The sequence below is a fragment of the Cervus elaphus genome, chromosome 26 (assembly GCF_910594005.1).
Source record: "Cervus elaphus chromosome 26, mCerEla1.1, whole genome shotgun sequence".
In the NCBI taxonomy this organism is placed as follows: domain Eukaryota; kingdom Metazoa; phylum Chordata; class Mammalia; order Artiodactyla; family Cervidae; genus Cervus; species Cervus elaphus.
In genome coordinates, this window is record NC_057840.1 from 47,702,523 (window position 1) to 47,713,550 (window position 11,028).

The following is an 11,028-nucleotide window of genomic DNA, read 5'->3' on the forward strand; positions in this document are numbered from 1 at the left end:
GGGAGACAGGATGAGAGGAGCTGGGCGGGTCAACTCCCAGGCGGGGGTCTCAGAACACGGATCCTGCTGGACTCAGAACAAGGACTGGGGAGAGGGGCGGTCACGCACATCAGACGTTTGCTAAGTTGCAGGGAGGATGCTCAGTGCACCAAGAACAGCGTCTTTTTTAATGTCCCATGTGATGTGGATTTCACCATCCCGTCTGGCAGATAAGAAAACCCTGAGGCTCAGAGACAAGGACCGAGCCCAGAGTCACACGACCCCCAGTGGCAGAACCGGAAGTGAAGTCCGGCTGACTCAGCTGGGGCTCTGTGATCCCAGTTTCCTGCAGAAGGGAAGCCAGGAGTGCGATTTTCTAGGGAACATTTCCCTCCTTCGGGTCTCTCTTTTTTTCTCTTTTGGGTCTTTGTTTTTTTCCTCACACTGTCTCTGTCTTAGAATAAAAGATCTGTGCATGTGGAAATACATTCATCTCTCCAGATTTCTAAGGCTAATGTGATTTTTGGTTTCCTCCTTTGGGAAATGGTGATAAAGTCTAATACAATTTAATGTTGCTTCTGGAATAAGTATTCATTTCTATAGCAAATTCCTTTATCTCTGGGAAAAAACATCTAAGAAATGCCTCACTGCTTCCAAAACTTACCAGTAATATCTTTGTCCTTTTCATCATTATAAAAATCACAAAGAAATCCAATTCATTAGAAAAACAAAAAAACCAACAATAACCACTCAGTCAGTTGTGTCTGACTCTGCAAGTCCTGGACTGTAGCCCACCAGGCTCCTCCGTCCATGGGATTCTCCAGGCAAGAATACTGGAATGGGTTGCCGTTCCCTTCTCCAGGGGATCTTCCCGACCCAGGGGTTGAACCCACGTCTGCTCCACTGAAGGCAGAATGTTTACCATTTGAACCACCAGGGAAGCCCCAAATATAACCACAAACTAGCTCAAATTGCAGATACTGCATGTTTCAGAGGGAAAATATAGTCAGAAAAGTTTCCATTCTTAGTGTGAATTTAACAAAAGTCCCTCTATCTTTCTTCAAAATGGGGCCAGTAAGGATTTTAAACATTAATTCCATTCAAAATAAAAATAATACCAGTACTGTTTGTTTTCAAAGGTGACATTCACTGGTTGATAGAGCAGAGTGAAGGCTTCACTGTGTTCACTAAATTAAGGTAATTTGGGGCATAACTTGAAAGGTTGCTCAGTCGCTAAACCATGTCCAACTCTTTGAAACCCCATGGACTGCAGCATGCCAGGCTCCCTGTCCTCCACTATCTCCAAGAGTTTGTTCGGATTCATATCCATTGAATCAGTGATGCCAGCCAACCATCTCATCCTCTGTTGTCCCCTTCTCCTCCTGCCTTCAATCTTTCCCAGCATCAGGGCCTTTTCCAGTGAGTCAGTTCTTCACATCAGGTGGCCAAAGTATTGGAGCTTCAACTTCAACATCAGTCCTTCCAGTGAATATTCAGGACTGATCTCCTTTAGGACGGACTGGTTGGATCCCCTTGCAGTCCAAGGGACTCTCAAGAGTCTTCTCCAACACCACAGTTCAAAAGCATCAATTCTGTGGCGCTCAGTTTTCTTTATGGTCCAACTCTCACGTCCCTACATGACCACTGGAAAAACCATAGCCTTGACTAGACTGACCTTTGCCAGCAAAGTGATGTCTCTGCTTTTTAATAGGTCGAGATTTTTTAAAGGTCAAGATTAATAACAGGTGAACTGAAATGGGTTTGTGTAATAAAGAAAGGGAAATCATTGATATAAAAAGTAGTGCTGAAGAGATGTCAGGACTTTTCCACCTGAAGGACTGAGCCCAGAAGCTCTGGCACCCAGGGCGGCGGGGAGAAAATGAAGTGGGGTCCCTTACTGGGAGTTCATAAAACCTCCACTTTCTGGAACTTTCCATGAGGATTCTGAGATGGGGCAGACGGAAGGGAAGCGCTGGTCTTTTCACTTGGGGGAGGAGCAAGGAAGAGAAGGATAAGGGGTCGGACCTCTGGTGAGGGACCAGCCACCTGCCTCCCGGGAGGCGAGGGGCTGGAACCACATGATCAGACCAGCTGTCTGCAGACACAAAGGAGCTCGTAGTAAAGGCACAGCTTAGGAGTCTGCTGGGTGAATGCTGAAAATATGGCTCATCTTTTAGATGATGTCTCCTTTTAAACTATGCAAATGTGACACTGATAAAGAGACTGAAGTCTATTCAGCGGTTTCGCAGGTAAAGCAGAGGCGTGGGGAGGAGTGAAGTGATGGATCGAGGGGGCGGGACTGGGTTCTGCACCCAGCAGCCTGGGGCCCTGTCTCCATGCCCGCCGCACTCTGCACCACCGCCTCTGAAACACCGGAGATTGTTCCTGTAAGGCAAGCAACCACCTCGATGAATTCTTCCCCCACCTCCTTCATGGAGATTGCCTGCCCAGACATGGTACCTGGAGTGCTGGATGGAAAGGAAAGAACAGACTCCTTAGGAAACCAAAATGTAGAATAAAGTTTAAAAGACAACTTTCAAACAGATGTATTTTTCCACTGAAAGATCACCCCATTTGTAAATCTCAAATTAGGAAACGCGAACAATGAGAGACGGACTAGTTCTCCAAAAGAAGTAATGCTAAGTCGCTTCAAACGTGTCTGCCTCTTTGCCGCCCCATGGACTGCAGCCCGCCAGGCTCCTCTGTCCATGGGATTCTCCAGGCAAGAATCCTGGAGTGGGCTGCCCTGCCAGACCGACTCAGGGATTGAACCCAAGTCTCCTGGGGCTCCTGTTTTGCAGGTGGATTCTTCACTGCCGAGTCACCACGGAAGCCTAAAGGAAGTAATGATACCATCCAAACACCTAAAAGGATAAAGGCCCACATAGAGGGAAAAGAAATCCTGTCCTAAGTCCCAGAAGACTCAAACGACTTTTTCAACAAGTAAAGACTTTTTCAACAAGAACACAAGCGTCAATTTCCAAGGAGAAAAAGCAGTTGGCACATACTTGCAGAAATGGGTCTGTAACGAAGCAAATCCTGCAGACGGAAAGCAGCGGGAACGTCTCAAGAGACCCTGGCCACAGTCGCTGTGAAGGGAGACGTGCGGGCTGATGTCAGAGTCCCAGAAGCCAGCCCCCAGCCAAACCCCTCCCTGCCCCGCAAATCTGAAAATGGGTTTCTTCTCAGAGAGAGACTGCTAACGTGGGTGTAAAGGTGACTCCTGACTTGAGGGGAGGGCCCGCGACTGATGCCGAGTCACCTGGTGCTTGAGATGACAAGACGGGCTTGACTCCCTGGAGAGGTGACCCGACGGTTTACCCTGGGCTGTCTGGCTGGTTGCCATGACCAGAGGATTTGGGAAAGTGAAGAGAATGACTCATTTCTAGGGAAGTGACTGCCAGCCTCGGAATTTCACCCTCCAGGTTTCACACATTTCCCCAAACACACCTAAACCAAATCAATTTTCATTTTAACAAACAGGCACAGTATCCGTTGTCACAGGCTGAACTGTATTTTCCCCAGCCCCCTCCACCCCACAATTTACACATTGACGTGCAAGTGTGACCTTGGGTAGAAAGAGGGCCTTTGTAGTTGTGAATTCGCGTAGATGTGTGGTTGTATAGTGTAGTTATGTAGTGTAGATGTGTAGTGTAGTTGTAATTAGTGAAGATGAGTTCGTGGGGGGAGTAGGGTGGCCCTAATCCAACGTCCTTACAAACGTCAGAGATGTGGGGGACTTCCCTGGTGGTCCCGGGGCTAGGACTCTGTGCTTCCAATGCAGGGGGCCCAAGTTCGATCCCTGGTCAGAGAACTAGATCCCACCTGCCACAACTAAGACCCAGTACAGCCAAATAAATAAATAAAAATTAATGTTTTAAAAAAAAATTGTAAAGGGGGGTAGATGTGGACACAGATGGGCATGGGGAGAAGGCCCGTGGAGGCTTGGTCCTGCGGCCACAGCCGGGGAGCCGGCAGAGCTGGAGAACGGCCTGGGACAGACCCTCCCCAGGGCCGTGCCAACACCTGGACCTCAGACCCCAGCCTCCAGAAGGGCCAGATGAGAAACTGCCACTGTCTAAGGCCCCCATCTGGGGTCGTTTATGTGGAGTGAAGCTAGCACACCCCCAGGGGAGACTCTATCAATGAATCCGAAGATCCTGGATCCTCCCAGAGGTCCAGGGAGACTGGTGCCCGGAGACCCTGGTTCACACCTTCCTCCTTCAGGGAGGGGCCGGGGCACAGGGGACAACATTTCAGATGGAGACTGTTAGCTTCAGACCTCCAGAGAGGCTTCCAGAACCCCCTTTACGTACTAGCATCCTGCAGTTCGGTCCAGAAAGACCCGAAAGGTCTTCGGAACCAAACCGGCCAGGCCCTACCTCCAGCACAGCAGAGCCGTGACACGGCACCAGAATGGCGGCTTCTTTCCACCAGAGGTTATTCACGAGGAAGAAGAAACTCGCTGAGTACAAAATAAACAGCGTCTCTGTGTTATAGAAAGTAAATTATATGCTAGGAGAACATGCTAAAGAAGGAGGCTTGCTTGCAGGCTTCCCAACTCACATTCCATCTCTGCTGGGGAAAGCACATGGGATCCCGACGGCAGGAGCTCTGCTTACCCCACTGAGGCCTCGGGCCTTCTGGACAGAAACACAGCCCTGGACAGACACCTGCTGACTCCAGCTGTGTGAACGTCATTTGTAAGAAAGAACATGCACACGCCAAACACAGAGGACGGTAAAAATGATGAAAATCTACGTGGACCTTTCATTCCATTTGTCCCCTTCGCCCATATAGAATGCTTTGCAGAAATTAGCAGTCTTGTAAAAATACTACCTGGTGGTTACCAGCCTTCCCGGTTGGGAGTCTTACGAATTTGCTGGCCTTTCCCTCTTTTCTAATTCAGCATACTGTGCAGCAATTGTCAATTAAGTAATTTTCAGGGCTGTATTTAATTGGGCTTCCAAAATTCATTCCAACTTTCATAAGGCTAACCACAGAGCACATCCACTAACGCCACAGGAATGAAACATCACGTGGAAGATGGGCCCTGGGCCATGGCCCCTCAGCCAGGTCTGATGTGGAAGATGCTGGCATCGCCGGTACTGGGCATTTCTGCTGGGATTCACGGGAGTGACCGTGGCCTTCAAGAAGGAAAGGTAAAGGCAAATAAATATATTTCTAGTTTTTTGTTTTTTGTTTTAAAGCACTCCCTGTTGGACCAACTCAAGTTCCTTCTGAAAACAAAAATAACAATGTTGGTATCTATAAGCTGAACATGTGGCATGCCTTTTTAAAAGACAGTGTGAAGAAAACAAAAAAAATAAAAGACAGTGTGAAGTCTGTGGAACCTGTAGACACAGCGTCCGGCCTTGAGGAGAAGTGAGGAGTGTCAGGACCCAGCCCAGGCGGCCGATTCAGAGCCCCTCGCCCTTCCCCCTCTAGCTGATGACACACCGGTGTTTGCTGCTGTCATTGTTATTACCACTGTTCACTTAAGCTTTCTAAAAATTTCCACCGGGCTATAATTGATTTCCAGTGTTGTGTTTGTGTCAGGTATACAACAAAATGAATCAGTTACACACACACACACACACATTTATACACTCACTCTTTTTTTAGATTCTTCTCCCGTGTAGGCTATTGCAGAGTGCTAAGTCCCCTGGGCTATATAACAGGTCCTCATTAGTTAGCTACTTTATATATAGAAGCGTATGTATGTCGATCCAAGTCTCCCAGTTTACCCCTTCCCTCCCCTCATCCCCTGGGAACGACCGAGCGACTGAGCACACACACGGCACACAAGTTTAATAATAGCTGAGTCACTTTACTGAGAAAGAAATGACTATCAGTTACTCGGGTAAGAATGGAAGAAGGCAAGAAACAGTAAAAATGACTAAAAACCATAAATAGTAAAACTCAGAAGACCGTGCTGCCCCACACTCTTTACTAGATTTTGGAAGGAAGTGGCGGTGGCTTAGTCACTAACTCCTCGGTCCATGGGATTCTCCAGGCAAGAATACTGGAGTGGGTTGCCATTTCCTCCCCCAGAAAGAATTGGAACCAGTCATAATTTTTACTGACGTTAGAAAATTAAGCATATGTACAAATGGTATTTGGTAAGTTATTAAAACCTGTGATAGTTACTTTCTTACAGTATAAATAACCAGTAAAAACATAGGGATCTTCCAAATAATCTTTGGATTATTTGGAATAATAATAATTTTTGGAATCAAGTATCTAGTCCCGGTGAAAGTATTTGAAGTGCGTGATAATACAGTCACAGAATAATCACTATACTGGTACGGAATTCTCTTTTATTGGAGAAAGTGGTAGTCAGAAGGGGCATTTGAAACCACAACTGAAATAGACTCCTTGAGACAGAGGCCAAGGGCAGGAGTGTTTCCAGCGTGAGACGCACTTCTCTGATTCCAAGAGCACAAATTCCGGGGGCCACAAGCCCCAACTCTGGCTCCTCTGCTCCCATGGATTTGTTTGTCTCTGCTCTTGACTTTCATTTCTACATCCAATTTTTTAAAAAAGATTAACACATGTTTATCTCTCTAGGAAAATCTAAGAACGCAATGAACGAGCTAACCTTGACACAGGTCTTACAAGAACAAAGATTTTCCTTGAAGTGTTTAGCTTAAGGGATGACTGGACCAGTAGAACCGAAGGGCATCTTCTGCCTCGAAAATGAAAGGACACTTCTGCATCAGTGTTGAGATCTGAAAAGAATCCTGCAAAGTAAAGGCATGGAAAGATATCCTTGGATAATAAGGGCCAAGGCCACAGGACTCTCACCACCAGCATGCCCGATGCCACACTCAGCCGTGCCCTGACCCGTCTCAAAGGATGCCTTAAAGCTCCCCCAAACCAGAGGGGTGCACTTGCAGGCTGGGAGGGCCTGCAGTCCATGAGACGACGGGCCAGGGACAGTCTTCCCCGGTCAAGACTGGAGGTGTCCCGGGTGTGGACACAGAAGCTTCAGTCTCACCTGCAGGGGAAGGCTCTGTCCCTCCTTCAGGAACAGCGTTTCTGTTTATTAACATAAAGCGAAGCGTTAGAAAACCCTAGAGGTCAAGTTAATCTGCGTTCACCAAAGCACCCAATGCAGCACCGAACGCACGTTCTTGCTTCACAAATGATAATTGATTAGTTGCTAAGGGGACTTTTTCCAGGTATCAACAGAATTATTTGTGTGTCAGTATGTGCACATGTAACCCATGGATTTCCTGGGAAAAATGAAGCTCCAGAATTGCCCAGCACTCTCTACTCCTTTTGACTGGCTCTTCGATCCTCCAAAGCAAAACCCTGTGGACTCTGACTCCTCTGCGGCCCCTCCCGAGGGCAGGACCCTCGCCTAGCCTCTGAGGTCTCAGCAGACAAGCACAGCCCTGGGTCCACATTTCATCTTTGCACAAGTCTCTGCTGCCCAAAGAGATATCTGAGGCCTTGGAGGTTGGGCGTGGTGGGAGTAGGACATAAAAACCATCAACAGGGCCCAACAAGATCTGTCTCCCAGGTTGCAAGCACTGGCTATTGATTTTGCCAAAGTTTTATAGGGTAGAAGAGGTCTTTCCCCCAGTTTTAAATGCAAATTCTTTAACATGAATATTTAACGCATTAGTGAAAGCACTGGTAAAGGAATGATCGTAGGATTTTTTTAATGCAAGTGTCCCTTTAGTATTACGAGGCATTTCTTGAGAATAGTTCGACCTAACCTTGAATTCGCAGACTCAGGTAGGGAATGAAGTAGCATGTATTTCTTATAAGGACAAAAAAAAGTCTGAAGAAAAGTTGCTTCTTGTTCTCCCCCACCCCAAGTCCCCAGGAGGCGCTGACCTCTCCTGTGATGGTAGACGGAGCTCCTGAGATGGGCTGGGACACTCAGCCGGTGAGGGAGACCCTCAGCCTAAGCAGAGGCTTGGGTCAAGGACCCACGGCTTTAAGAGGCCGTTTGCCCCTAGCGCGCCCCGCCCTCTGCTCCCAACCTAATCCCCCGTCCCCAGGCTCCCAGGTTCCCCAAGGATGAGCACAGATGCCCAGGGAGGCAGCTGGACCCAGAGGGACACGGAGCAGTGGGCGACCAGAGTGGACCCCAGTGCTCTTCAGTCATCACGTAACTGGGGGAGACCTCGGGAGTTGCCCCAGGGCTCTGGGGTGATTGGGATTTGACCTCAGAATGCACTCGATTTGCAGAAGAGAAATGTGATTGTTTCTGCACAACGGTTTACAGACTGGTTTTCCAGCCCGAGTTAGGTTTTCCCTGTGACGCGTAGTGGGGGCGGGGGAGTCAGTTTTGCCTTGGACGTTACCCTACAGCGGTCAGACTTCTGGGCTATTGAACAACATAATCGGGTGTGGAGCTGGGCAAATCTGAGTACCTTTGACAATGAAAGAAAATTACTTTGTGCTGTTCTTTCCAGCTATACTATTTGATCCCCAGCATGCCACATCCGCAATGCAGCTGGAATCCGAAGTGCTCATTCAAATCCATGTCCCACCTCTTTGGGGACCTGCTGGACCCACCTGGAGGCTGAACAGTGGCACAAGAACATTCACACTTTCTGCCAGAGACTTCATTACGTGTTTTCATATCTTGGCTTCCTGTCATATAAAAATACTGAAGTCTGGGCTATTAAAAGCAAGCCAAATAGCCTTCTGATTTATTTCGTCCAGCTTTTTTTTTGTTATCTGGCTTGATTTTCTTTAAAACCAGCCCTTTGTCTCGTGTTTTGAATAGGTTTTTCTTCTATGCAGCTGATTACTGCAGCCTTTTTCGATGGCACTTCTGTCAGCTGAGAAAGCTCAGCTAGACTTTTTTCCTTCCTCAGTAAAAATAGATGTTTTCTGATTGGAGCGGATGGAATTTTCTCTGCATTGTCACACGCTGATCACTCATCAATGTAAGTCTTTACTGTCTCTTAAGAAATAGTTTCTAAGTGACTTTTTGAAAAGCGAGAAGAGGAAGGCCAACTTCAGGATCTCCAGATTCTGTGTCAGTGGTTGTCCGGTAGATGCACTGGGGGTGTGGGGAGTGAGGAGGGGGTGGGGAGGACTTGGTGTCCAGCTATCAGCCAGGCCTTCTCCCTGCAAGGGCGGCAGCGGGGCTGAGAGGTTGGCGTGAGTCCGCAGGGCACGTGTCCACAGAGACCAATGCCATGCCCACAGCACGGCTCCCTGACCTTCTATCTGCCATCTCCCTTCCTATGAACAGAGTCATGAGACCCTGGGGGGGCCGGAAGTGTGACAGCGGGGACCACTCTCATAGGTAAGGGGCCCCACACCTGCTGGAGACCAGGCCCATTTACAGGGGGGGCGAGAGGGGCCTGGGGAAGGTGCGGGGCACGTGCGGAGGGGCGTGGGGGCATTGGGAGGGGCGTGGAGAAGGTGTGGGTGGGCGTGGGGGCATGGGTGGGCATGGGGAAGGTGTGGGTGGGCGTGGGGGTGTGGGGAGGGGCGTGAGGAGGGGGTTTGGGGGCGTGAGGAGGGGCTGTCTTTCTGCAGCGAGACCCCTCCCACCGAGCTCACTCAGAGAAGCAGGGCCTCCCAGCGTTTCAGAGACCGCCCGCAAGGAAGCAGTCGGCGCTATGGGCCCTTTGGGTCAGCCCCCGTCCCTCCTCCCAGTTTCTCTCGTATCTATTGGGTCCTCAGGCATGGATATAGATAGATGTGCAAAGCTGCGTCTAGCAGGAGCCAAGATAGCTTTTCCAACCTTACTGGCAGCCGACAAAGCCCAAATAAGAGAGGATCAATAGCAGGATGATCCCAGGCCCTCTGTCACTGCAGATTCGCTTACAGGCTCGTTTCTGTGCCCAGGAGCCTCTCCGTGCGGCCTGAGTGCACTCACCTGATCAATGGGGACACCGCTCCGGGTCGGGGTCACGGTTTAGCTGGAGGAGGGCGACAGGAGACACGTAACTAAGCCCCCTGCATCAGTGCCGTGTCGAGGGTGGGGGGCAGGGGCGGGTAGGGAGCCTGGCGGGGGCTGAAATCCCAGATGGAACAGCCTGGAAGGTACCACGGGAAGGGAGGCTGTGCAAAGACTTGGAGACGGGAGGGAGGGCCAGGCGCGGTCTGGGGCGGGGTCCCCGCAGAGCCCGCAGGTGGAGGCCTGAGGCCCGTGTGCTGTGCGTGCACATGTGTGAACAGCCAGGAGGGGCTCTGGGTGATGTGGAGCGGGCAAGAGGGGAAGGGGGAGGAAGGCTCACAGCAGACACTCCATCCTGCAGTCACTTTTAAAGAACAGCACATTAAAAGTGCTTTCCAACATTACAAACTCAAGATCATTTGATATTTCTATGCAACATTCCATTATGTTCACAAACTTTCATCTGTGGAATTGTTCCCCACAGAGGAGCGTTTCTGCCCCAGGGAACATGTCTGTGCAGAGTTTACCTGTTGTACTTTGGGAAATTTCCAAATGCGGCCTTGCAAGGTATTCAGCTCAGTCAGTTCAGTCACTCAGTCGTGTCCGACTCTTTGCAACCCCATGAACCGCAGCACGCTAGGCCTCCCTGTCCATCACCAACTCCCAGAGTTTACCCAGACCCATGTCCATCGAGTCAGTGATGCCATCCAACCATCTCATCCTCTGTTGTTCCCTTCTCCTCCTGCCCCCAATCGCTCCCAGCATCAGGGTCTTTTCCAATGAGTCAACTCTTCGCATGAGATGGCCAAAGTATTGGAGTTTCAGCTTCAGCATCAGTCCTTCCAATGAACACCCAGGACTGATTTCCTTTAGGATGGATTGGTTGGATCGCCTTGCAGTCCAAGGGACTCTCAAGAGTCTTCTCCAACACCACAGTTCAAAAGCATCAATTCTTCAGCTCTCTGCTTTCTTTATAGTCCAACTCTCACATCCATTGCAAGGTATTACTATATGGGTATGAATGCTTTATGCCACTTGTTCTTACTGCAGTAAAACAGTTCTTAATGCAAGGTCCATCTTACCATAGGAAAGATCAGCTTTGCTTCTGTGAGTGATTTTGAAAGCATCCTAAACTATCTTTACAATTTAAACATACTTGCCATCTTGGCCAA

General features: G+C 49.2%; 1 long non-coding RNA gene across 1 annotated transcript; it reads left to right on the plus strand.

Moving 5' to 3' along the window:
* The first annotated feature begins 8,855 nt into the window (after positions 1-8,855).
* On the plus strand, positions 8,856-9,873 carry LOC122684448. The gene is made up of 3 exons (XR_006338044.1): positions 8,856-8,891; positions 9,203-9,256; positions 9,805-9,873. It is a non-coding gene; the product is annotated as an uncharacterized LOC122684448 (long non-coding RNA).
* The last annotated feature ends 1,155 nt before the right edge of the window (positions 9,874-11,028 follow it).